The sequence below is a fragment of the Pristiophorus japonicus genome, chromosome 18 (genome assembly GCF_044704955.1).
Source record: "Pristiophorus japonicus isolate sPriJap1 chromosome 18, sPriJap1.hap1, whole genome shotgun sequence".
NCBI lineage: Eukaryota > Metazoa > Chordata > Chondrichthyes > Pristiophoridae > Pristiophorus > Pristiophorus japonicus.
Window position 1 is genome coordinate 51762881 of NC_091994.1, and position 25517 is coordinate 51788397.

The 25517-nt window shown below is 48.0% G+C and overlaps 1 protein-coding gene and 1 non-coding gene across 6 annotated transcripts in view; one reads left to right on the plus strand and one right to left on the minus strand.

Annotated features, from left to right (window-relative positions):
- LOC139228722 (cathepsin K-like) overlaps positions 1-25517 on the minus strand; it is a 180395-nt gene that overhangs the window by 73202 nt on the left and 81676 nt on the right. The window lies entirely within an intron of this gene.
- trnak-uuu (transfer RNA lysine (anticodon UUU)) lies at positions 16512-16583 on the plus strand. Its single transcript has one exon. It is a non-coding gene; the product is annotated as a tRNA-Lys (tRNA).

The window sequence follows — 25517 nt, forward strand, 5'->3', positions numbered from 1 at the left end:
AGATCAAAATCGTTTGTTTACGCAACTCGCTTTTGGAACTCATCGGGAACTGTGGTGCTGAAAACCATTTGTTTCCAGAATTCAGATTGTAAGGTGATCCGCATCTGTGGTGATCAAAACTATTTGTTTATGGAATTCAATTCTTAAGGTCATCAAATTGTAACCGAAGAGATAATTCTTCACAATATGAGGAAAATGAATCGAGGAGACAAAGAGTGACTTCAGGCTATGAGTAAACAAAAGAAGCAAGCCTTGGTTGGGAATTGCCCCAAGATTTGAAATGGTTAAACAGTGAGATTTCCCTCCAGATTGAACAGTAACAGTCACAGCAAATAAACCAAGGACAGGGAAATGGGGCTGAAGGACCAGGAATGCCTCCCTGCTGCATTGTTTCCATGGGAATGTTTGCAGGCCGGGGTCCAGACCCAGGTCCGCTCCTTTGGGGAAGGCCCAGGTAATCCTGGAGTGATGTAAATGGGTCAGTGGCCCAGTGTTGATCGCCTCCTCGCTTACTTCCCATCATTATCAGCCAGGGAGAATCAGGCCCTCAATCTCCATGCGTCAGAAAGCAATTATCATCATCATCATAGGCGGTCCCTCGGAATCGAGGAAGACTTGCTTCCACTCTAAAAATGAGTCCTTAGGTGACTGAACAGTTCAATACAGGAACTACAGTCCCTGTCACAGGTGGGACAGATAGTCGTTGGGGGGGGGGGGGAAGAGTGGATGGGACTGGTTTGCCGCACACTCTTTCCGCTGCCTGCGCTTGATTTCTGCATGCTCTCGGCGACGAGACTCGAGGTGCTCAGCGCCCTCCCGGATGCACTTCCTCCACTTAGGGCGGTCTTTGGCCAGGGACTCCCAGGTGTCAGTGGGGATGTTGCACTTTATCAGGGAGGCTTTGAGGGTGTCCCTGTAACGTTTCCTCTGCACACCTTTGGCTCGTTTGCCTTGAAGGAGTTCCGAGTAGAGCGCTTGCTTTGGGAGTCTCGTGTCTGGCATTGAACAGTGTTGAAAAAAAACAGAGAGAAGGCGTTCAGGGCAATGGGTATAGTAATGGAAGGTCTATATAAAATGAGCGGCACTTAAAGGAACATCTATTGGAATTCAAGGTAGAAGGCGGAGCGAGGGAAGGCATTGAATTAAAAACCAGGAAACAAAGAGCATTTATGAGAGGTGTGATGGGGTCAATTTTGGGAGACACCAGGCCCTGGTGAGGCCTCACATATACCAGTGGAACGAAGCTCTGGTGTCGGGCAAGGTGGAATGTTGTGAGGCATTGGAATTTCGGGTAGAAGCCGGGCGAGGGAAGGAATTGAATTACAAATTCGGAAACAAAGATCATTTCGGAGAGGTGTGATGGAGTGAATTTTGGGAGATGCCAGGCCCTGGTGAGATAAACCAGTGGAATAAATCTGTGGGGGCAGGCATGCACGGTGGGTGGGAGGCAGTGTGGGTGGAGATGGCGTTGGTAAGTGCACCATTGCTGCAGGTTGATGGGTGGGTGAGTAGGTGGGCCAGAAACCCTGCACAGGCAGAGGGGCAAGCTGGTACGCACTTGGGATTGGTGAGCAATGGGACAGGTAGCCCGAACGTGGGTGGGGGGTGGGGGGGCCAGGAATCATGGTGAGTAATGGGTGTAGGAGCAATCAGGTTGGCCGGGTTGCTTGGGCAACAAACAAATTTGATCTCTAGTAATGACTGCACAAGGTAAGGTATTGCACTTGAACTGTTGTGACCTTAGTCCATTTATTGCAGCTCCTGAATGAGGATACAGTAACGGTGAGCTCCCTTTTATACTTGGTTACCTGAGGTGTTGCACCCTCTGGTGGTACAGGCATATTGTATACAGTGTGAAGATACATTCAATGGTCTTATGTAACAGTACTTTGAATGTGGAGGATATATACATACACAACATCACTCCCCCCAAAGTCTTGTGCCACTGGCCTTTGCACTGTGTGCTCTGGCCCTCGACTTGAGTGCCCAAAGCCCTTGCACTTTGTCTGTGCTTGGGGATGGCTCTCTCCCTGTGGCCCCCCAAGTCCTTATTGCCACAACATTGGGAAATGGTTGGAGGTTGCAGTGGAGGTTGAGTGGGTTCTGGGTGTGATCCATGTGTCCATGGCTGCATACCCCCATTCCCCCCCCCCCCTCCCATACATAGACCATGTTTGTGGCTCGACATCTGCATTTACATACACGTACAGAGAATGGAAAAAAAAAGGTAGGATTGGTTACATCGCTGTTTGGGTCTTGCTGAAGTGGAACGAGTACATATGACATGTAAGGTACATACATGGTATTACAGTCTTCCCCCAGGGTGTAGGTGCAGGTGGGTGAGGACACTAGTTCCAGAGTGACCGGATTGTGCCCAGGTTGTCTGATGGCGGCGCTGCGCCCCCTGCCAGCTGGGTGGGCTCGGATTGCTCCCTTGGCTGGGTCTCAGGGCCTTTGCCATTGCCTAGTGGTGGGCAGAGCCACAGGAGTGTGTGGCCTCCCTGTCCTCCTTTGAGGGCTGCAGTGTCTCCCTGCTGCCCTTCAGTGGTAGCGGGAGCCTGGTCATCCCAGGTCCCGTCGGGAGGGCTGGAGGGTGCTGGTCTCTTGCTGGTGGCCAGAGAGATAGGGCCGATCTGGGGCAGGGTGCCAGTGGTGGTGCCTGTGCTGTCCACTGATCGCTGGCCCTGCAGTCGATATGCTCCCACTGTGTGTGGCCACACTCCCTGGGGCATCACATTGGTCCCGGAGGCACAGGCTACAGGATCGGGTAGCCCACTGGTCCTGGGTGCTTGAAACGGGAGGTTGCCCTTGGTTTTGTCGGCGTGCATATTGAACCCGGCATCACACATTATTCCATCGTTTACATTCATGACACATTGGCTCCGATCACACTCAGATACGAATTCAAATTTGTCAATTAAATCTTTTCCCTCAATTTCATATTTTCCCTGTATATTACCAGCATTGCTGTACAATATTACATTTAGATACTTGCATTTGTTAATTACATCTCTCACATTAGTATCACCGGCATCTGTACAAAAAGTGGAACTGTCCCTCTAATTGTTCTGGGTTGCCGATCTCCTTTAAGAGGGCCTTGCAATCTTTACCCCAATCTGGTTCGCTGATCGGCATCGCGTGTTGCTCCCTTAACGCTGCCCCTCGTGGTCTGGTCGCGGCTATCTTGATTTCAGACGCTTCGCCTTGTGGTGTGGGCGCCACCTTCTTTCCCTCCACGGCATAGGATGCGGTGATCCTTTTCTCCCCAGGTTTTGCCAATGAAGGCGGGAATTTACCTTCTGCATCGATCTTCTTCCTTCGGAGTCCTGCCACGGCCCGGAAGGTGAGGTCTGGTCGTTCGGTTTGGATCATCTCGCCGTTGGGTTGTACAGTCCATGTCGTCGCTGCACAGTCGAGTTGGACGGTGGGATTTTCAGGTGCTGCGATAAATTCAAATTTGGGGTTGCATAGGACGTCGATCGCTGGGGCCTGGAGGATTTCCCAGCTCCAGATTTGGATTTGTTTCATCCATTTTCTTCCTAGCAGTGTTGGACCATCACCAGCAACGATCCACAAAGGTAGCTTGTGCATTGCGCCGTCATAGGATATCTGGACATCCACGCTGCCAACGATTGGGATGGTGTCGTTTGTGTAAGTGAGTAGCTTCACCTGGATCAGCAGCATTTTGGGTTGTTCGATAGGATTGCCCAGTTTCTCGAAGGCCGCTTGGTTAATCAGCAGTTGGCCCGCCCCTGTGTCGACCTCCATCGAGACTGGAACAACGTTGATTTCGACCTAATTTCAATGGGGAACTCTGGGTGGAGCAGGTAAACACTCCGTACACCTCTTCCTGGGGCTGAGCTGCCTCTCTTCGTCTTCATCAGCGCTGGAGCCCAGGTGATCGGCCAACTCTTCAGCGACTCGGTGAGTAAAATTTCTTTTACACATTCGCTGAAGATGGCCTTTAGTGTTACAGCCTTTGCAAGTATAGTCTTTGTATCGGCACTGGTGGGCCCTGTGATTTCCTCCACAGCGCCAGCATGGGGCTGGCCGGTTGGCCCCCTGCAGCGGACTCAGGCTTGCGGGGCTCGGGGTCGCAGTCTTGCCTCTGAAAGGCGCCATTTGGTTCACTGTACTTGTCGGGTTAGAGTTCTTGGGGGGTGAGTCATCATCCTTCTGGAATCGCAGGCCGAGGCCTTGAACGTTTGGCTCACATTAATTGTCTTCTGCAGGGTGACCGTGGTGTCTACAGAGAACAGCCTGTGGAGGAGGCCCTCGTGGCCAATTCCAATAACAAAGATGTCCCTCAGTGCTTCGGTGAGGTGGTCGCCAAAATCACACGGTGCTGCCAATCGTCTCAGGTCTACAGCATATTTTGCGATTTCTTGGCCTTCGGGCCGCCGGTGTATATAGAACCGGTGTCTGGCTGTGAGGATGCTTTCTTTTGGCTTGAGCTGTTCCTGTATCAACGTTATGAGCTCCGCGAATGTTTTGGTTGTTGTCTTCTCCGGGGATAGCAAGTCCCTGACAAGGCCATAAACAGTGGGTCCACAACTGCTGAGTAGGATGGCTCTGCACTTATCAGCCAGCGAGGTCGGTGTGTCTCCAGCCAGGTCATTCGCAATGAAGTAGTGTTCGAGCCTTTCCACATGGCATCCCAATCTTCCCCATCAACGAATTGTTGAAAGTTGCCAAGGTTCGTCATTTTTCGAGTGGACGTTCATATTCTCATCGCCAATTGTTGTGTCTGTAAGCACTCTAGTAATGACATCACGAGGTAACGTATTGCACTTGAACTGTTGTGACCTTAGTCCATTTATTGCAGCTCCTGAATGAGGTTACAGTAAGGTGAGCTCCCTTTTATACCTGGTTACCTGTGGTATGCAGGTGACCTCTAGGTCTCCACCAGCTGCACTCTCTGGTGGTACAGGCATATAAATTGGCCAGAAAAAGCAGCAAACCTGGGGACTGGGAGAAATCTAGAATTCAGCAGAGGAGGGCAAAGGGTTTAATTAAGAGGGGGTAAATAGAGTAGGAGAGGAAGCTGTCAGGGAACATAAAAACTGACTGCAAAAGCTTCTATAGATATGTGAAGAGAAAAAGATTAATGAAGACAAATGTAGGTCCCTTGCAGTCAGGATCAGGTGAATTTATAATGGGGAACAAAGAAATGGCAGGCCAATTGAACAAATACTTTGGTTCTGTCTTCACGAAGGAAGACACAAATAACCTAGGGGACCGAGGGTCTAGTGAAAAGGAGGAACTGAAGGAAATCCTTATTAGTCAGGAAATTGTGTTAGGGAAATTGATGGGATTGAAGGCCGATAAATCCCCGGAGCCAGATAGTCTGCATCCCAGAGTACTTAAGGAAGTGGCCCTAGAAATAGTAGATGTATTGGTAATCATTTTCCAGCAGTCTATCGACTCTGGATCAGTTCCTATGGACTGGAGGGTAGCTAATGTGACACCACTTTTTAAAAAAGGAGGGAGAGAGAAAACAGGGAATTATAGACCGGTTAGCTTGACATCAGTAGTGGGGAAAATGTTGGAATCAATTATTAAAGATGAAATAGCAGCACATTTGGAAAGCAGTGCAAGTCAGCATGGATTTATGAAAGGGAAATCATGCTTGACAAATCTTCTAGAATTTTTTGAGGATGCAACTAGTAGAGTGGACAAGGGAGAGCCAGTGGATGTGGTGTATTTGGACTTTCAAAAGGCTTTTGACAAGGTCCCACACAAGAGATTGGTGTGCAAAATTAAAGCACATGGTGTTGGGGGTAATGTATTGATGTGGATAGAGAATTGGTTGGCAGACAGGAAGCAGAGAGTCGGGATAAATGGGTCCTTTTCAGAATGGCAGGCAGTGACTAATGGGGTGCCGCAGGACTCAGTGCTGGGACCCCAGCTATTTACATTATACATTAATGATTTAGATGAAGGAATTGAATGTAATATCTCCAAGTTTGCAGATGACACTAAGCTGGGTGAATGTGTGAGCTGTGAGGGGGATGCTAAGAGGCTGCAGGGTGATTTGAACAGGTTAGGTGAGTGGGAAAATGCATGGCAGATGCAGTATAATGTGGATAAATGTGAGGTTATCCACTTTGGTGGCAAAAACACGAAGGCAGAATATTATCTGAATGGCGGCAGATTAGGAAAAGGGGAGGTGCAACGAGGTCTGGGTGTCATGGTCATTGAAAGTTGGCATGCAGGTACAGCAGGTGGTGAAGAAGGCAATTGGCATGTTGGCCTTGATAGCTAGGGGATTTGAGTATAGGAGCAGGGAGTTCTTACTGCAGTTGTACGGGGCCTTGGTGAGGCCTCACCTGGAATATTGTGTTCAGTTTTGGTCTCCTAATCTGAGGAAGGACGTTCTTGCTATTGAGGGAGTGCAGTGAAGGTTTACCAGACTGATTCCAGGGATGACAGGACTGACATATGAGGAGAGACTGGATCGACTGGGCCTGTATTCACTGGAGTTTAGAAGGATGAGAGGGGATCTCACAGAAACATATAAAATTCTGACGGGACTGGACAGGTTAGAGGCAGGAAGAATGTTCCCGATGTTAGGGAAGTCCAGAACCAGGGGACACAATCTAAGGATAAGTGGTAAGTCATTTAGGACTGAGATGAGGAGAAACTTCTTCACTCAGAGAGTTGTTAACCTGTGGAGTTCTCTACTGCAGAGAGTTGTTGATGCCAGTTCATTGGATATATTCAAGAGGGAGTTAGATATGGTCCTTACGGCTAAAGGGATCAAGGGGTATGGAGAGAAGGCAGGAAAGGGGTACTGAGATGAATGATCAGCCATGATCTTATTGAATGGTGGTTCAGGCTCGAAGGGCCGAATGGCCTACTCCTGCACCTATTTTCTATGTTTCTGTCTTATGTAACTGTACATTGAATGTACAGGGTGTATACATACACAACAATCGTTTTGAAACATATAAAATTCTTACAGGGCTTGACAGGTAGATGCAGGGAGGATGTTTCCCCATGGCTGGGGAGTCTAGAACCAGGGGTCACAGTCTCAGAATAAGGGGTCGGCCATTTAGGACTCAGATGAGGAGAAACTTCTTCACTCAGAGGCTGGTGATTCTTTGGAATTCTCTACCCCAGAGGGCTGTGGAGGCTCAGTCGTTGAGTATATTCAAGACAGAGATCGATATATTTGGGGATATTAAGGGAATCGGGGGACATGGGGACAGTGCAGGAAAGTGGAGTTGAGGTAGATCAGCCATGATCTTATTGAATGGTGGAGCAGGCTCGAGGGGCCGAATGGCCACTCCTGCTCCTATTTCTTATGTTCTTATGTTCAGGCTCAGTTCAGCAGCCATGCCCTGCCCATCCAGGCATTGCTCACCTTCTTGTTCCCTACTCAGCCTGACCCCTCCTCGCACTACTCTTTCAGGCTTGATATGGGCTCGCAATACTTCAGCCTCTTCCTTACTCTTAGGTGGTCATCATCTAATCCCACCATTCACACAGCCACTCTGCGCAGCCACGCAGATTGAAATGGGAGATCTGCACACTTCCAGACAGTAGCAGCTATTCAACTATGGAAGGCACATGTGGCACACGATGAGCTGCACACTCACTCACACCTTCTTGTGTTCCTTATTGTAGTCGAAACTGGCTCACAACAGGCGAGAGCAGCAATGTACTGGAGGAGGGGAGGCTGACATCCAGGACCTCACAGAGGTGGAGGAGCGAGTGTGTTCCCACAGATTGCTCCGGATGCTGAGGCTCCGCCCCAGGAGAGTGTCAGCGGGCCGCTGGAAATGCAAGGTTCTGTCCTTGCTCAAGATGGCAGCATTCTGGCTCCCACCACTGCCACTCCACCTCTGCACCTGCCGCGGTCCACACCCCAGCCATTCCATACTGCTGCCGCCGATGCTGAGGTAGTGCAGTCTGCAGCCGGGCCTTCCCGGCCCAGAGCTTGTCCAGAGTGTCCTGCTAGGCTGTCTGTACTATCTGCCTTTCACACACAGCAGCCCTCAAGCAGCCTTGCTGCAGGTACTGAGCCCACATTAAGGAGGAGCGGTAAGTGTGGGAGGGGATTAAAGGTAAGGGGTGGGAAATAGGAGAGCAAGTTGCAAAAAAGACTTTAGCTACCTTGGACAGATGTCCTCATCCTGTAAATATTATTGTAAGTATCTTGTTGCTGTTATTTGATGCCTCCTATTGGTGCATGGGTCTGGGCCTGCTATGGCACATGGAAGCTGGTGTGGAATTACAAATGGCGGGGCGATTGTACACGTATTGCTGAAGTTGCTTGTGTGTTATGCTTGTTTTTCAAAGGGCATTTGTTACATTTTTTATTCATTGCTGATATGTTTGATGCCGTTAATAAAATATTCATTTGACCGTTTGCATTTCCATCTTGTGTATTAAAGTGTAATTTCACCGAGATGTGCCATTCTCGTAGCACATAGCGCGGTCAGTATTAGCTACATCCTTCAGCTTCCTCCACTTAAGAGAAGCCATGCATTATGAGCCGCTGACGTGTGGCCCTTGCTCCGTCAGTATCGCCACGCTGCCTCCCCCGTGGCTGCTGCTCCTCTGCGTCTGGCTGCCCATTTGGGGCCTCAGCAGGCTCCTGTTCCTCCTCCTCCTCCTCCTGAGGTGGGCCTGCGATCCCCACTGGCAAGGCCTGGGCCCTCATTATGACCAAGTTGTGCAACATGCAGCACACCACAATGAACAGCGACACCTGTTGAGCGGAGTATTGAAGGCTGCCTCCAGAGCGGTCCAGGCATTGGAACCACTGCATCAACACCCCTACAATCTGCTCGATGATGTTGCGGGTGGCTGCATGGCTGTCTTTGTAGCGATGCTCCTCTTGTGTGTTGGGTTTGAGGAGGGGGGTCATTAGCCAGGTGGCTAGGCCATATCCTTAGTCCCGGAGCAGCCAGCCGACGCCTTCCCGCGACGATCCAAACATTCGTAGCACAGTGCTCTCCCGCAGGAAGAATGCATCATGTGCGCCCCCAGGATAGCGGGCATTGACTGCGAGGATGCTTTGCGTGTGGTCACGCACCATCTGCATATTTAGGGAGTGGCAGCCTTTTCGATTTCAGAAGACCTCAGCACTCTGGAAAGGTGCTCGCAAGGCCACGTATGTGTAGTCAATTGCTCCATCGGGAAGCCCGCTATCCTGGCAAACCCGCTCATCCTGTTTATCCCTGCTCATTGGGAATGTTATGGTCTGTTCTGTGGGAGTAGAGCGCCTGTGTGACATCGTGGATGCAGAGATGTGCAGTGATATGAGAGACGCTGCATATGTCCCCTGATGGAGCCTGGAAGGAGCCAGAGGCATATAAGGCCAGAGCCACACTGACTTTCACTGGGACGGGCAACGCTGTCCTGGTGCTGATGTGAGGTGGCAGTTCTGCCTGCAGGAGATGGCATATCTCGGTCAGGATCTCCTTTCGAAAGCGCAGCCTTCTGACACGCAGCTCCTCCGACATGTCGAGGTTTGAGCGTTGCTCGCAGTAAACCCACAGAGGGTAAGGCCTCCTATCCCTGCGTCTATGGGCTCTCCTCATTCATGGGCCAACATGGCCAACAGCCCTTCTATCCCGGCACCGCCTGACAAGAACATGTAGAAGGCAACGCTGGCGTGCTAGTAATGCACCCATTTAATTCTCAAACTCAAGTTGCAAGGAACCTGTAATGTCAGATAAATCTGCCACTGCCAAGTAAGAGATTCACGCACTGTGCTCTGTCAAAATGGCAGGGGGATGGGAACCAATACAGGGAGACAGAGGGAAACAAAAAGGAGACAAAAACTAAAGACAGAAAAGAGATGAGTAAAAGTGGAGGGCAGAGAAACCAAAGGCAAGAAACAAAAAGGGCCACTGAATATAAAAAGGCTGCAGGAGGGGTCAAAACTAAAAATCATGGTTTAAAAACTAGGATGAAAACACTCTACCTAAATGCACGCAGCATTTGAAATAAAGTAAATGAGTTGACGGCACAAATCATTACAAATGGGTATGATTTGGTGGCCTTTACAAAAACATGGTTACAAGGTGGCCAAGACTGGGAATTAAACATACAGGGGTATCTGACGATTCAGAAAGATAGGCAAGAAGGGGAAGGAGGTGGGGTAGCTCTGTTAATAAAAGATGATATCAGGGCTGTTGTGAGGGATGATATTGGCTCCAATGAACAAAATGTTGAATCATTGTGAGTGGAGATTAGAGATAGTAAGGGGAAAAAGTCACTGGTCGGTGTATAGGCCCCCAAATAATAACTTCATGGTGGGGCGGGCAATAATCAAGGGAATAATGGAGGCATGTGAAAAAGGAACGGCAGTAGTCATGGGGGATTTTAACCTACATATCGATTGGCCAAATCAAATCGCGCGGGGTAGCCTGGAGGAGGAATTCATAGAATGCATACGGGATTGTTTCTTAGAACAGTATGTAACAGAACCTACAAGGGAGCAAGCCATTTTGGATCTGGTCCTGTGTAACGAGACAGGAAAAATAAACGATCTCCTCGTAAAAGATCCTCTCGGAATGAGTGATCACAATATGGTTGAATTTGTAATACAGATTGAGGATGAGGAAGTTGTGTCAGAAACGAGCGTACTATGCTTAAACAAAGGGGACTACAGTGGGATGAGGGCAGAGTTGGCTAAAGTAGACTGGAAACAAGGACTAAACGGTGGCACAATTGAGGAACAGTGGAGGACTTTTCAGGAGCTCTTTCATAGTGCGCAACAAAAATATATTCCAGTGAAAAAGAAGGGCGGCAAGAGAAGGGATAACTAGCCGTGGATAACCAAGGAAATAAAGGAAAGTATCAAATCAAAGACAAATACATATAAGGTGGCCAAGGTTAGTGGGAAACTAGAGGATTGGGAAAATTTTAAGCAACAGCAAAGAATGACTAAAAAAGCAATAAAGAAAGGGAAGATAGATTACGAAGGTAAACTTGCGCAAAACATAAAAACAGATAGTAAAAGCTTTTACAGATATATAAAACGGAAAAGAGTGACTAAAGTAAATGTTGGTCCCTTAGAAGATGAAAAGGGGGATTTAATAATGGGAAATGTGGAAATGGCTGAGACCTTAAACAATTATTTTGCTTCCATCTTCACAGTGGAAGACACAAAAACCATGCCAAAATTTGCAGGCCACAGGAATGTGGGAAGGGAGGACCTTCAGACAATCACTATCACTAGGGGGGTAGTGCTGGACAGACTAATGGGACTGAAGGTAGACAAGTCCCCTGGTCCTGATGAAATGCATCCCAGGGTATTAAAAGAGATGGCGGAAGTTATAGCAGATGCATTTGTTATAATCTACCAAAATTCTCTGGACTCTGGGGAGGTACCAGCGGATTGGAAAACAGCTAATGTAACGCCTCTGTTTAAAAAAGGGGGCAGGCAAAAGGCCGGTTAGTTTAACATCTGTAGTGGGGAAAATGCTTGAAGCTATCATTAAGGAAGAAATAGCGGGACATCTAGATAGGAATAGTGCAATCAAGCAGACGCAGCATGGATTCATGAAAGGGAAATCATGTTTAACTAACTTACTGGAATTCTTTGAGGATATAACGAACATGGTGGATAGAGGTGTACCGATGGATGTGGTGTATTTAGATTTCCAAAAGGCATTCGATAAGGTGCCACACAAAAGGTTACTGCAGAAGATAAAGGTACGCGGAGTCAGAGGAAATGTATTAGCATGGATAGAGAATTGGCTGGCGAACAGAAGGCAGAGAGCCGGGATAAATGGGTCCTTTTCCGGTTGGAAATCAGTGGTTAGTGGTGTGCCACAGGGATCAGTGATGGGACCACAACTGTTGACAATATACATAGATGACCTAGAAGAGGGGACAGAGTGTAGTGCAACAAAATTTGCAGATGACACTAAGATTAGTGGGAAAGCGGGTTGTGTAGAGGACTCAGTGAGGCTGCAAGGAGATTTGGATAGGTTAAGCGAATGGGCTAAGGTTTGGCAGATGGAATACAATGTCGGAAAGTGTGAGGTCATCCACCTTGGGAAAAAAAACAGTTAAAGGGAATATTATTTGAATGGAGAGAAATTACAACATGCTGTGGTGCAGAGGGACCTGGGGGTCCTTGTGCATGAATCCCAAAAGGTTAGTTTGCAGGTGCAGCAGGTAATCAGGAAGGCAAATGGAATGTTGGCCTTCATTGCGAGAGGGATGGAGTACAAAAGCAGGGAGGTCTTGCTGCAACTGTATAAGGTATTGGTAAGGCCGCAACTGGAGTACTGCGTGCAGTTTTGGTCACCTTATTTAAGGAAGGATATACTAGCTTTGGAAGGGGTACAGAGACGATTCATTCGGCTGATTCCAGAAATGAGGGGGTTACCTTATGATTATAGATTGAGTAGACTGGGTCTTTACTCCTTAGAGTTTAGAAGGATGAGGGGTGATCTTATAGAAACATTTAAAATCATGAAAGGGATAGACAAGATAGAGGCAGAGAGGTTGTTTCAATTGGTAGGGGAGACTAGAACTAGGGGGCACAGCCTCAAAATACGGAGGAGCCAACTTAAAACCGAGTTGAGAAAGAATTTCTTCTCCCAGAGGGTTATGAATCTGTGGAATTCTCTGCCCAAGGAAGCAGTTGAGGCTGGCTCATTGAATGTTTTCAAGTCAAAGATAGATAGATTTTTAACCAATAAGAGAATTAAGGGTTACGGGGAGAGGGCGGGTAAGTGGAGCTGAGTCCACGACCAGATCAGGCATGATCTTATTGAACGGCGGAGCAGGCTCGAGGGGCTAAATGGCTTACTCCTGTTCCTAATTCTTATGTTCTTATGTAAAATGTTGCACTCAATGTGACCGCCAATGAACCCAGTTGCTCCTCCCTTTAAATAGCTTCCAGATATCGCCTCATCATCATCATAGGCAGTCCCTCAAAATCGAGGAAGACTTGCTTCCACTCTAAAAGTGAGTTCTCAGGTGGCTGAATAGTCCAATACAGGAATTACAGTCCCTGTCACAGGTGGGACAGACCATCGTTGAGGGAAAGGGTGGGAGGGACAGGTTTGCCACACGCTCTTTCCGCTGCCTGCGCTTGGTTTCTGCATTCTCTCGGCGATGAGACTCGAGGTGCTCAGCGCCGTCCCGGATGCTCTTCCTCCACTTAGGGCGGTCTTTGGCCAGGGACTCCCAGGTGTCAGTGGGGATGTTGCTCAGGTATCGACGACAGAAGTTGGGACCGCCTGGTTTCTCGGGCATGTTCAGCGGTGGACGCTAAATGGGGCGGCCAACCTAATTTTGCGAGCGGGGTGCTAGTGGGTCGTTGCACGACGACTGACATCAGGATCTGACTGAAAGTACGCAGCGAGGCGGCAGCGTTTTGCGCGGCTGGTAAACCGGAAGCAAATTTCCCGGCGGGGCGCTGCAAGCTGCACGCCTGGGCGGTAAGCAATTTGAGATGCATCATCGCCCCTCCAGCGCTCTAACTCAGGGGCTACTCAACCAAATTGCTCCCTCTATATGTTTAATTGTATACGTTTTCAAATCCCTCCCTGGCCTCGACCCTCCCTAAGCTCTTCCAGCCCTACAACCTCCGAGATATCTGAGCACTTCCAATTCTGCCCTCTTGAGCAGCCCCGATTTTAATCGCTCCACCATCGGTGGCCGTGCCTTCTGTTGCCAAGGCCCGAAGCTCTGAAATTCCCTCTCTAAACCTCACCGCCTCTCTACCTCTCATTCCTTCTTCAAGTTGCTCCTTAAAATCTACCTCTTTGACCAAGCTTTTGGTCACCTGCCCAAATATCCATAATGTGGTTCAGTGTCAACATTTGTTGGATGAGGCTCCTGAGAAGCACTTTGGGATGTTAAAGGCGCTATATAAATGAAAGGTTTTATTGTTTTTTTGTTTTACAGGGGGTCCGTGGAATTTTTATAACACAGGGAGAGGGCCTCAGAAGCAAAAGCTTTGAGCACCACTGCATTGTTGAGTCTGATTGTGAGCATTTCTGACAATTGATTCGCAGGGGTTTTGTTTAGCAACCTGATTTTCAAAGGGTCACATACAATTGCTTACAAAAGGGATAGAAATTCCGAGGAGGCTTCCCGCGGGCAACTCAAGAAAAAATAGAAATAAAATGCGCAGTTACCTGAAGCTGCTGGGCCCGCTGGAACTCCCGATCCACAGGCCTCCTCTCCCCACGCGTTGCAGCGTGTGCACGTCGGGACGTCCGCAGGAGTCACGTGGGCCTGGACACACAATCACAGGTAAGTATTTTCTCATTCATAGTAATAGGTGATTCGTAAATTATGAATCTCCTAATACTATGAATGAGAAAACCCCCAAAGTGCACAAACACTACATAAAACAATTAAAAAACACTTCGCACAATAAACTAATAGAAATTAAAAATGTTACACATGTTTTTTGAAGAAAAAAAAATTCCCGATTTTTAAAAAAAAGTTAGGGTTAGGGTTTAAAATAACATTATCTGAGTGGGCAGGGTTTTAAAAAAAATGTGTTTTTAAAAGTTTTATTTTAATCATGTTTTTTGTTTTTAAACTCTTACGCCTGTAACAGTGGGCTACGCACCTGCTTTGTCAGGCGCAAGAGTTTTGAGGACATCTGCCGGGCAAGATATGGGTAAACCACCGCAATCTTGCCCATATAAATGTCCTCACTCCCGAGATGCAGATCATCTGTCGAGCTCCAGCTTGACAGATCGGAAAAGCCGGTTTCAGCACATGCGCATTATGCGCTGAAAACTGGCTTTTCCGATGACTTCTTGGGTCCGTAGAAACTTCGTACGGGTCCGGGACATCGGGATTTCTGGGTTATTGTGTGATCAATCTGTCACAATATACTGGCTACACTGCTACCCAAGTTCATACTATGAGCTCTCACTCAGGCGCGCACTTACCCTCCGGGGAGCTGGCCCCCGGGCTTCCCCTCCCCTGTGGCATTGCCAGAGGCCACTGGGTCCCGAAGCATCACCCACCTCCGGCTCCCCCAACACCCCTTGGTCAGCAGCACTGCTGACCCCGCTCGCCGACAGCGCAGCCTCCTGCGTGAGGTCGAAGGAGGTGTCGTCCTCCTGCACCTCCTCGTCCTCTGGGTCGTCGCCACCATCTGCTCCCGTGGAAGCTGCCCGAGAAGGCGTCTGGCTGGTCATCTGAAAGCACAAGCACAGAACAGCGGTAACCTGCAGCAGAGAGGACCAGGAGCGGGAAAGGCATTCGAGAATGGTAGTCTCATGGAAATAACTGCACGTTGATGGTGTCAGGGCCAAGTGTCCTGCAGGTCGCTGCAAAGGAACTCAACATACCGTCACTGGCCCGAGGGGAGTCGGCCTCACCCACCGCCATCGCGCCAACTTGGACGCTCATCGGGGCAGTGATCCGTTCCTCCAATGGACTGAGCATTTGGAGGTCTGGCTCCCCTCCACCGGTTCAGTGCAGCATTTGCTCCGGCCGGTTGAGTGCGAGCTTCGCCTGTAACATTCAACATAAATTCGGAGCTAGAGGCCTTCTATCAGTGTGTCCCATACATACTTTAGTCAGAGGAGCAGTTTGGAGTTTGGAGCGCGAGGCTGGAGCTGGGGGCAAATCAAAAAAAGGTAGCCACCCCAGCGGCAAAATCAACAACGGACTCGAGAGGGCGACAAAACCAAAGCGGGCGACAAAATTAGACGTCATCAGAATGCAGGTGGATGAATGGTGGTCATCTGCCTTAATTTCTTCTTTTGTGGCTCGGTGTCAAATTTATCTCTTTTGTCTTGCAACACTGTTGTGAAGCGCCTTGGGATGTTTTACTCCGTTAAAGGCGCTATATAAATACAAGTTGTTGTTGTTGTTCGATGTAAGTACCATTCACTGCGTGGTAATGGTAGGATTAGGTTGCAAGAACCGAACAGTAACAAGGGAGGCTAGCTTCGAGACACATATGAAGACTGAGCAATAAACAACGTGAGGGGTGGGTCTGCAGAACCGAGCAGCAAGGTTAACAGTGCATGTAGGCCCTTGCAGTGGGAGAGACTAGAAATGGGAACTTTGACTGTGGCCTCACCCACGCAGAGCATGGAGTCCCAAACACGACATTGAGCAGGGAGTGCACATTAAGGTCAGAGCATAGCATGGTGAAGTTTGAAATTAATGATGCTCACCCTCACCAGCCGCGTCAGGTCAAGACCTGGGAATCAAGTAGCAGAGTTTCAGAGGTTTTAACAACATCAGAAAGTTTTTTCCAGTTAAGTTCTGGGGAATTGGTTCCTGAGAGGGCAGAGGCAGACAAAATGGGAAGAGTATTAAAGGAATCCCCAAATGACACTTTACATACATTGTGAGCAGCCGGAATTCATTTAAATGTGAACATATTATTGACATTTGTATCTGGTTCCTTCGATGCTTTCTATTATCTGCCTATCTTGCTTTACATGTGATGTTACATTTCATCAAATCTGTCAAATTGCAAAAGAAGGGAAAAAACTGCTTTAGAGCAGGCTGCAGGATAACTGTGCAGTACATCAAAAGCTGTTTTCAGTTGTGTGATGGTGGTGCAGTGGTAAGCATGGTTGCCTTTTAAGCATTTAACCTGGGTTTGATTCCCAGCCATTGCATCTCTTAATTTCTTTTTGAGGATAAAATGATCCTCTGCTGATTCTGGTTGTAAGCAGTTCTTACAATATCATCTCATTGCATTTGTTTAGCAACCTGATTTTCAAAGAGCCACATACTATTATGTCTGTAATGGACTTATGAATGACTCCTCGAGGCAATGTGTTGTACTCAAACTGTAGTGACCTTGATCCTTTATTCGTAACTCCAGAGTGAGGCACAAGCATGGTGAGCAGCCTTTTATACTGAGCCATGTACACCTATGTAGGTGACCCTCAGATCTCCCACCGCAGTGCCCGCTAGTGGACAACCTCTGCCACAGGGGCAGGAAACCCCGGTCTCCACCAGTTGCACCCTCTAGTGATGCCAGCATCGTATATACACAATGTAAGCCTTATTGATAATACATCAAGTAACAAGTCTCCATCTTATGCAACGATACAGTAACTACACAAAGAGTATATCTATAGTCTGCATATATAATATCACTCTCCCCCAAGTCCTTTATGCCAATTACCTTTGTACTATGTGCTCTGGCTTAGCTCTCCCCAGACTTAAGCCCCAATAGCCCTTGCACCTTGACTGTGCTTTGGCTTGGCTCTCTCCCTGTTAACCCCCAAGTCCTTTTGCCACAACGTTGGTGAGTGGTTACTAGTTTGGATGGTTCGATGATGCAGTGGAGGTTCCAGAGGGTTCTGGGTGTGATCCATGTGTGTGTCCATGGCTCCATACATCCATTTCCCTCCCCCCACCGCCCCCCCCCCCCACCCCCTGCCCCACAGTGAAATCATGCAGCAAGCTCGTTACATTAAAACACAGGATCAGACACAGTGCAATTACAAAGAAAGGAAGTTACAGTTTGTATTGTGACACCTTGGTTCAGTGACTTACATTTGTTACGTTTTGTGGTCGTGCGCCAGAATTGGGTGGATTGCATTCATGGTTGTCATGGTAAGTACTGAGGTAGCAGTACAGCTATGCAAGGACACAGGTTCCAGAGCAACAGGACGGTGGCGCTGTCCCTCCTGCTAGTGGGGTGGGCTTGGTTCGCTCATCTAGCCAGGACTCAGGGCCTTTGCCATTGCCTAGTGGTGGACAGAGCCACACATGTATGTGGCCTCCCTGTCCTCCTTTGAGGGCTGCAGAATCTTCTGCCTGCTCTCGAACGGTGTTGGGAACCTGGCTGTTCCAGGTCCCGTTTGGGGAACTCGTTGGTTCTGACCTTTCGCTCCTGGACATGGCCGAGGTAGCGACTGGGTCTGGGGGCTGCGCCGTCTCCACCCAGGTAGTGGCCAATGATGGCCGATTGCGCGTATTGGCGTTTTCATTTCCAGGTCCATGGCGAATAGTGCCATCGGTGCCTGCAGCGTGGGATAGACCTGGGGCAGGGTATCAGGATCAATGCCTTCACCCTCCTGAGGTCACTGGCCTATAACTTGTGGGGACACCTGGGGCAGGACATCAGGATCAGCGCCTTTACCCTCCCGAATTCACTCGCTTGCTACTTTTGGGGACACACTATTCCCAACATCTCGCAACATTTTGTTCACAATCTTAATCGGTTCTTTCCATTGATTGCCATACATACAATGTCTCTTTAAGTTCAGTTGGTTGCAGGTCTCCTTTAAGAGAACCCTGCTGGCTTTACCCCAATCAAATCTTTTGTTACACACCATGTGTTGGTCCCTCAGCATTTCAACTCGTGACCATTTTTTTTTCAGCCACGCTGCACCTCGCTGCAGCAGGGACGCCATCTTGCCTCTGTCTTCGAGGCCGATTGCCTTGATCCATCTCTCCCGCGATTCTGCCACAAAAGCTGTGGAAGAGTGCTTGTGAATTCGATCTTCCTCCCCACATGTCCTGCCACTGGAGTCGGGAAGGTACTTTTAGATCGTCCCAGTCGGATCATTGCCACACAGTCGTGCTGGACAATCTGTGCCTCTGGTGCTGCGCAGGTCTGTTCTCTGGTGCCTGGCCCAAGTGAGGGTGAGATTTTGCTCTGCCTCTGAGCAAGGGGGACATCGATTGCTGGAGCGAAGAGGTCTTCCCATTTCCACTGGATCTTCCCCATCCACCTTCTTCCGAGTAGCATTGGACCATCACCTGCAACAATCCACAGAGGTAACTTATGCACCACACCATTATGGATTACACTTACATCCACACTACCAAGGACTGGGATCAGCTCCTTGGTGTAGGTGCGCAACTTTTCCTGTACTGGAACCAGCTCGGGTCGTTTTTTTTGTACCAGAGCTCTCAAAAGCATCCTGGCTCATCACCGACTGGCTCGCTCCCGTGTCCACTTCCATGAAGACTGGAATGCCATTTATCTCGACTTCCATCTTCACTGGAGGACGATCGGTGGTGCAGGTATACACTCCATACACTTCTTCTTGGGGTTGAGCTGCCTCTCTGGCCAAATCATCATACTCCCCGCTGGATTCAAAGTCATCTACCGACTCCTCTGCTAGACGGTGAGTCGTATTTTTTTTACACATACGCTGGAGGTGGCCCTTCATGTTACAGGCTTTGCATACGTACTCAGCAAACCGACACTGGTGAGACAAAGTGCATGACCTCACATTTTCCAACCATCTGCCAAATTCTTGCCCACTCACTTAGCCTGTCTATGTCCTCCTGCAGCCTCTTTATGTCCTCCTCACACATTACCCTTCCTCCCATCTTTGTATCGTCAGCAAACTTGGCTTTGTTACACTCAGTCCTTTCTTTCAAGTCGTTAATATAAATTGTAAATAGTTGGGGTCCCAGCAATGATCCCTGCGGCACTCCACTCGTTACTGATTGCCAACCCGAGAATGAACCATTTATCCCGTTTTCTGTTTGTCAGCCAATCTTCTATCCATACTAATATATTACCCCCAACCCCATGAACTTTTATCTTGTGCAGTAACCTTTTGTGTGGCACCTTGTCAAATGCCTTCTGGAAGTCCAAATACACCACATCCACCGGTACCCCTTTATTCACCCTATTCATTACATCCTCAAAGAATTCCAGCAAATTTGTCAAACAAAATTGTGGTCCAAAAATCTATGGCCTCATAAAGAATCTGCTCTCAGCTGCACGTCCAATGGAAAAGACCGATGAGGAATTGTGTGCACTGATTCGGGACCATCTCAAACCTAAAGAAGGCATCATTATCTCGAGATATCGCTTTTACAGGCATCTTTGTTCTGAGGGCCAGGATGTGGCGGAATTTGTTGCTGACCTGAGACGTCTCGCTGGGCCGTGTAAGTTTGGAACCGCGTTGGAAGACATGCTGCGCGACATCTTTGTAATAGGCATAAACCACGAGGTGATCCTGCGGAGGTTGTTGGCTGCGGAGACGCTGGATCTGAGCAGGGCCATCGCGATCGCCCAGGCTTGCCTGACCACGGTCGATAGTGCAAAGCAGATATCCGCGCAGAGTGGGAACTCCACGGCATGTACTGTGCACCAGATTGTGTCGTCCGTTGGCAGAGCTGTACGTAGCAGGGCCTACCCGACTGTCTTTGCGAAACCTGTAGCTGCTCAAAGTCCGCCATTTGGCACAAATCCGATTTCACCCTGTTGGCATTGTGGGGGCAATCATCAGCCTCATCAGTGCCATTTCAGACAGTATATTTGTGGAGGCTGTGCGAAAATGGGGCACCTTCAGTGGACGTGTCCGTAGTTCAGCAAGCGTGTTGCGACACACCACGTAGATGATGATGACCGATCCAGAGTGGATCCGGCAATGCAACCCAAGATACCCGAGGCGGAAGTGTATAGTGTACATTCGTTCCTGACAAAGAGCCAACCGATAATGATTGAAGTAAAATTGAATGGCGTGCCGGTATCTATAGAACTAGACACGGGTGTGAGTCAGTCAATTATGAGTGAGAGGACTTTCGAAAAGCTGTGGGACACCAAGGCCGTGAAACCCAAGCTGAGTCCAGTAAATGCAAAATTGCGTCCCTACACAAAAGAGCTCATATCAGTGATTGACAGTGCAGTAGTCAAGGTGTCGTACGATGGGGCGGTTCATGATCTATCGCTGTGGATCATTCCAGGCAATGGTCCAATGCTGTTCGGCAGGAGTTGGCTCAAAAAATAAAGTGGCACTGGAACGATATTAAAGCTTTGTCATCGGTGGATGATGCTTCGTGTGCTCAAGTGCTGAGCACATTTCGCTCGATGTTTGAACCAGGTATCGGCAACTTCACAGGTGCCAAGGTGCAGATCCACCTCGACTCGGATGGAAGACCCATCCATCACAAAGCCCAGGTGGTCCCATACATGATGAGGGAGAAGATCCATATCGAACTGTACAGACTCTAACGTGAAGTGGTCATTTCACCGGTCGAATTTAACGAATGGGCTAGTCCCATTTTTCCTGTGCTAAAGAGTGATGGCACTGTCAGGATTTGTGGAGACTTCAAGGTTACGATCAACCGAGTTTCGAAACAGGATCAGTACCCGTTACCAAAGGCTGATGACCTGTTTGCAACGCTAGCCGGGGGAAAGTCATTTACCAAATTGGATCTGACGTCGGCCGATATGACACAGGAGCTTGTCGAATCGTCGAAGAAACTTACGTGCATCAATACGCATAAAGGGCTGTTCATTTACAACAGGTGTCGGAACATGGAGAGTTTACTGAACTCCGTCCCCAGAATGGTGGTGTTACAAGACGACATTTTGGTCACAGGTCATGACACTGCCGAACACCTATACAACCTGGAAGAGGTTTTACGTCGTCAGGCTGAAACATTCAAAGTGCGCCTTTATGGCACTGGAAGTTGAATTCTTGGGAAGGAAGATTGCTGCAGACGGCATCAGACCTATGGACTCGAAAGCAGAGGCCATCAAAAATGCACTCATACCCCAGAAAGTGATGGAGCTGCATTCGTTCCTTGGTCTTCGCAACTACTTCAGTAATTTCTTATCTAAATTGAGCACATGGGTGACTTTAATCTATATATAGATTGGGCTAACCAAACTGGTAGCAATACTGTGGAGGAGGATTTCCTGGAGTGTATAAGGGATGGTTTTCTCGACCAATACGTCGAGGAACCAACTAGAGAGCTGGCCATCCTAGACTGGATATTGTGTAATGAGAGAGGATTAATTAGCAATCTTGTTGTGCGAGGCCCCTTGGAGAAGAGTGACCATAATATGGTAGAATTCTTCATTAAGATGGAGAGTGACATAGTTAATTCAGAGACTAGGGTCCTGAACTTAAAAAAAGGTAACTTCAATGGTATGAGACGTGAATTGGCTAGGATAGACTGGCAAATGATACTTAAAGGGTTGACGGTGGATAGGCAATGGCAGACATTTAACGATCACAGGGATGAACTTCAACAATTGTACATCCCTGACTGGTGTAAAAATAAAACGGGGAAAGTGTCTCAACTGTGGCTAACAAGGGAAATTAGGGATAGTGTTAAATCCAAGGAAGAGGCATATAAATTGGCTAGAAAAAGCAGCAAACTTGAGGACTGGGAGAAATGTAGAATTCAGCAGAGGAGGACAAAAGGTTTAATTAGGAGGGGGAAAATAGAGTATGAGAGTAAGCGTGCAGGGAACATAAAAACTGACTGAAAAAGCTTCTGTAGATATGTAAAGAAAAAAAGATTAGTGAAGACAAATGTAGGTCCCTTGTAGTCAGAATCAGGTGACTTTATAATGGGGAACAAAGAAATGGCAGACCAATTGAACAAATACTTTGGTTATATCTTCATTAAGGAAGACACAAATAACCTTCCGGAAATACGAGGGGACCGAGGGTCTAGCGAGAAGGAGGAACTGAAGGAAATCCTTATTAATCAGGAAATTGTGTTAGGGAATTGATGGGACTGAAGGCCGATAAATCCCCAGGGTCTGATAGTCTGCATCCCAGAGTACTCAAGGAAGTGGCCCTAGAAATAGTTGATGCATTGGTGGTCATTTTCCAACATTCTATAGACTCTGGATCAGTTCCTTTGGATTGGAGGGCAACTAATGTAACCCCACTTTTTAAAAAAGGAGGGAGAGAGAAAACAGGGAATTATAGACGGTTAGCCTGACATCAGTAGTGGGGAAAATGTTGGAATCAATTATTAAAGATGTAATAACAGCGCATTTGGAAAGCAGTGACAGGATCAGTCCAAGTCAGCATGGATTTATGAAAGGAAAATCATGCTTGACAAATTTTCTAGAATTTTTTGAGGATGTAACTAGTAGACAAGGGAGAACCAGTGGATGTGGTGTATTTGGACTTTCAAAAGGCTTTTGACAAGGTCCCACACAAGAGATTAATGTGCAAAATTAAAGCACATGGTATTGGAGGTAATGTATTGACGTGGATAGAGAACTGGTTGGCAGACAGGAAGCAAAGAGTAGGAATAAACGGGTCCTTTTCAGAATGGCAGGCAGTGATTAGTGGGGTGCCACTAGGTTCAGTGCTGGGCCCCCAGCTATTTACAATATACATTAATGATTTAGACAAAGGAATTGAATGTAATATCTCCAAGTTTGCAGATGACATTAAGCTGGTGGTAGTGTGAGCTGTGAGGAGGATGCTAAGAGGCTGCAGGGTGACTTGAACAGGTTAGGTGAGTGGTCAAATGCATGGCAGTTGCAGTATAATGTAGATAAATATGAGGTTATCCACTTTGGTGGCAAAAACAGGAAGGCAGAATATTATCTGAATGGTGACAGATTAGGAAAAGGGGAGGTGCAATGAGATCTGGGTGTCATGGTCTTATTGCAGTTGTACAGGGCCTTGGTGAAGCCACACCTTGAATATTGCGTTCAGTTTTGGTCTCCTAACCTGAGGAAGGACATTCTTGCTATTGAGGGAGTGCAGCAAAGGTTCACCAGACTGATTCCTGGGATGGCAGGACTCACATATGAAGAAAGACTGGATCGACTAGGCTTATATTCACTGGAATTTAGAAGAATGAGAGGGAATCTCAGAGAAACATATAAAATTCTGACAGGATTGGACAGGTTAGATGCAGGAAGAATGTTCCTGATGTTGGGGACGTCCAGAACCAGGGGACACAGTCTAAGGATAAGGGGTAAGCCATTTACGACTGAGATGAGGAGGAACTTCTTCACTCAGAGAATTGTGCACCTGTGGAATTCTCTACCACAGAAAACTGTTGAGGCCAGTTCGTTAGATATATTCAAAAGGAAGTTAGATGTGGCCCTTACGGCTAAAGGGATCAAGGGGTATGGAGAGAAAACATGAATGGGCTACTAAAGTTGCATGTTCAGCCAAGATTATATTGAATGGTGGTGCAGGCTCGAAGGGCCGAATGGCCTACTCCTGCACCTATTTTCTATGTTTCTATTATTAGAGCCACTGCACATGCTGCTCAGAAAAGGCGACAACTGGGGTTGGGGTATATCTCTTCGAGAAGGCTAGAAATCTGCTTTGTTCTAACAAATTTCTGGTACATTATGACTCGTGCAAGCGTTTAGTAATGGCCTGTGACGCTTGAATCACATGGGGTTGGTTGCGTGCTCCAACAAACCAATGAGTCGGGCAAACTACAACCCATTGCGTACGCATTGAGAAGCATGTCTAAAGTGGAAAGAGCCTACGGCATGGTAGAGAAAGAAGCATTAGCCTGCGTATATGGGGTTAAAGAGATGCACCAGTATCTGTTTGGGCATCATTTCGAGCTTGAATGCGATCACAAGCCGCTCATATCTTTGTTTTCAGAGCATATGGTATCAATACCAACACATCGTCCCGCATCCAGAGGTCGGCGCTGACATTATCTGCCTATGATTATCTCATTCGCCATAGACCTGGCACCGAGAATTGTGCCGATGCATTGAGCCGTTTATCGTTGCCCTCGCCAGAGGTGGAAACACACAGCCCGCAGACCTACTGTTGGTCATGGATGCCTTTGAGAGTGAAGGGTCGCCTGTCACTGCTCAAGAAGTTAGGACCTCGACCAGCCAGGATCCGATCTTATCAGTTGGAAAACGTTGTGTCCTTAGTGGTGATTGGTCGGCCATTTCCAGGGAAGTGTGTGATGAGACCAAATCTTACAACCGTCGCAAAGACAAACTATCCATTCAACCTGATAGTTTGCTCTGGGGTAATTGTGGTGTTGTGCCCAAGAAAGGCAGGGAGAGACTTGTACATAATTTACACAGTACCCATCCCAGTATTGTGATGATGAAGGCCATTACCAGGTCTCACGTTTGGTGGTCTGGCATTGACTGATTTGGAGTCATGTTTGCATCAGTGCAACACTTGCATGCAGTTAAGCAATGCACCAGTGGAATCTCTGCTAAGTCTGTGGTCATGGCCATCCAAACCATGGTCGAGGATCCACATCGATTATGCGGGTCCTTTCCTGGGAAAAAATATTTTTGGTGGTGGTGGATGCGTATTCCAAATGGATAGAATGTGTAATCATGTCATCCAGCACATCTACAGCCACCATTGAGAGCCTTCATGCCATGATCGCCACTCATGGTCTGCCCAACATCATTGTGAGCAACAACGGATCGTGCTTCACGAGTTTGGAGTTTCAAGAGTTTATGATACTCAATGGTATCATGCACGTATGGTCAGCACCATTCAGACCCGCGTCCAATGCTCAAATGGAGCGCACCATCCAAACCATCAAGCAGAGCCTGAAACGCGTAACTCACAGTTCTTTGCAGAGTCGCTTGTCATGCATACTGTTTAGTTACAGGACGAGACCCCACACGCATACCGGGGTCCCCCCTGCTGAACTGTTGATGAAGAGAGGTCTCAAGACCAGGCTCTCACTTGTCCACCCTGATCTTAACGATCACGTCGAAAACAGACGTCAACATCAGCACTGGTATCATGATCGCACTGCCGTGTCACGTGACATCTCTATCCTGCATATGTGCTAAATTATGGTCAAGGCCCCAAGTGGGTCACTGGCATTGCTATGGCCAAGGAGGGCACAGGGTGCAT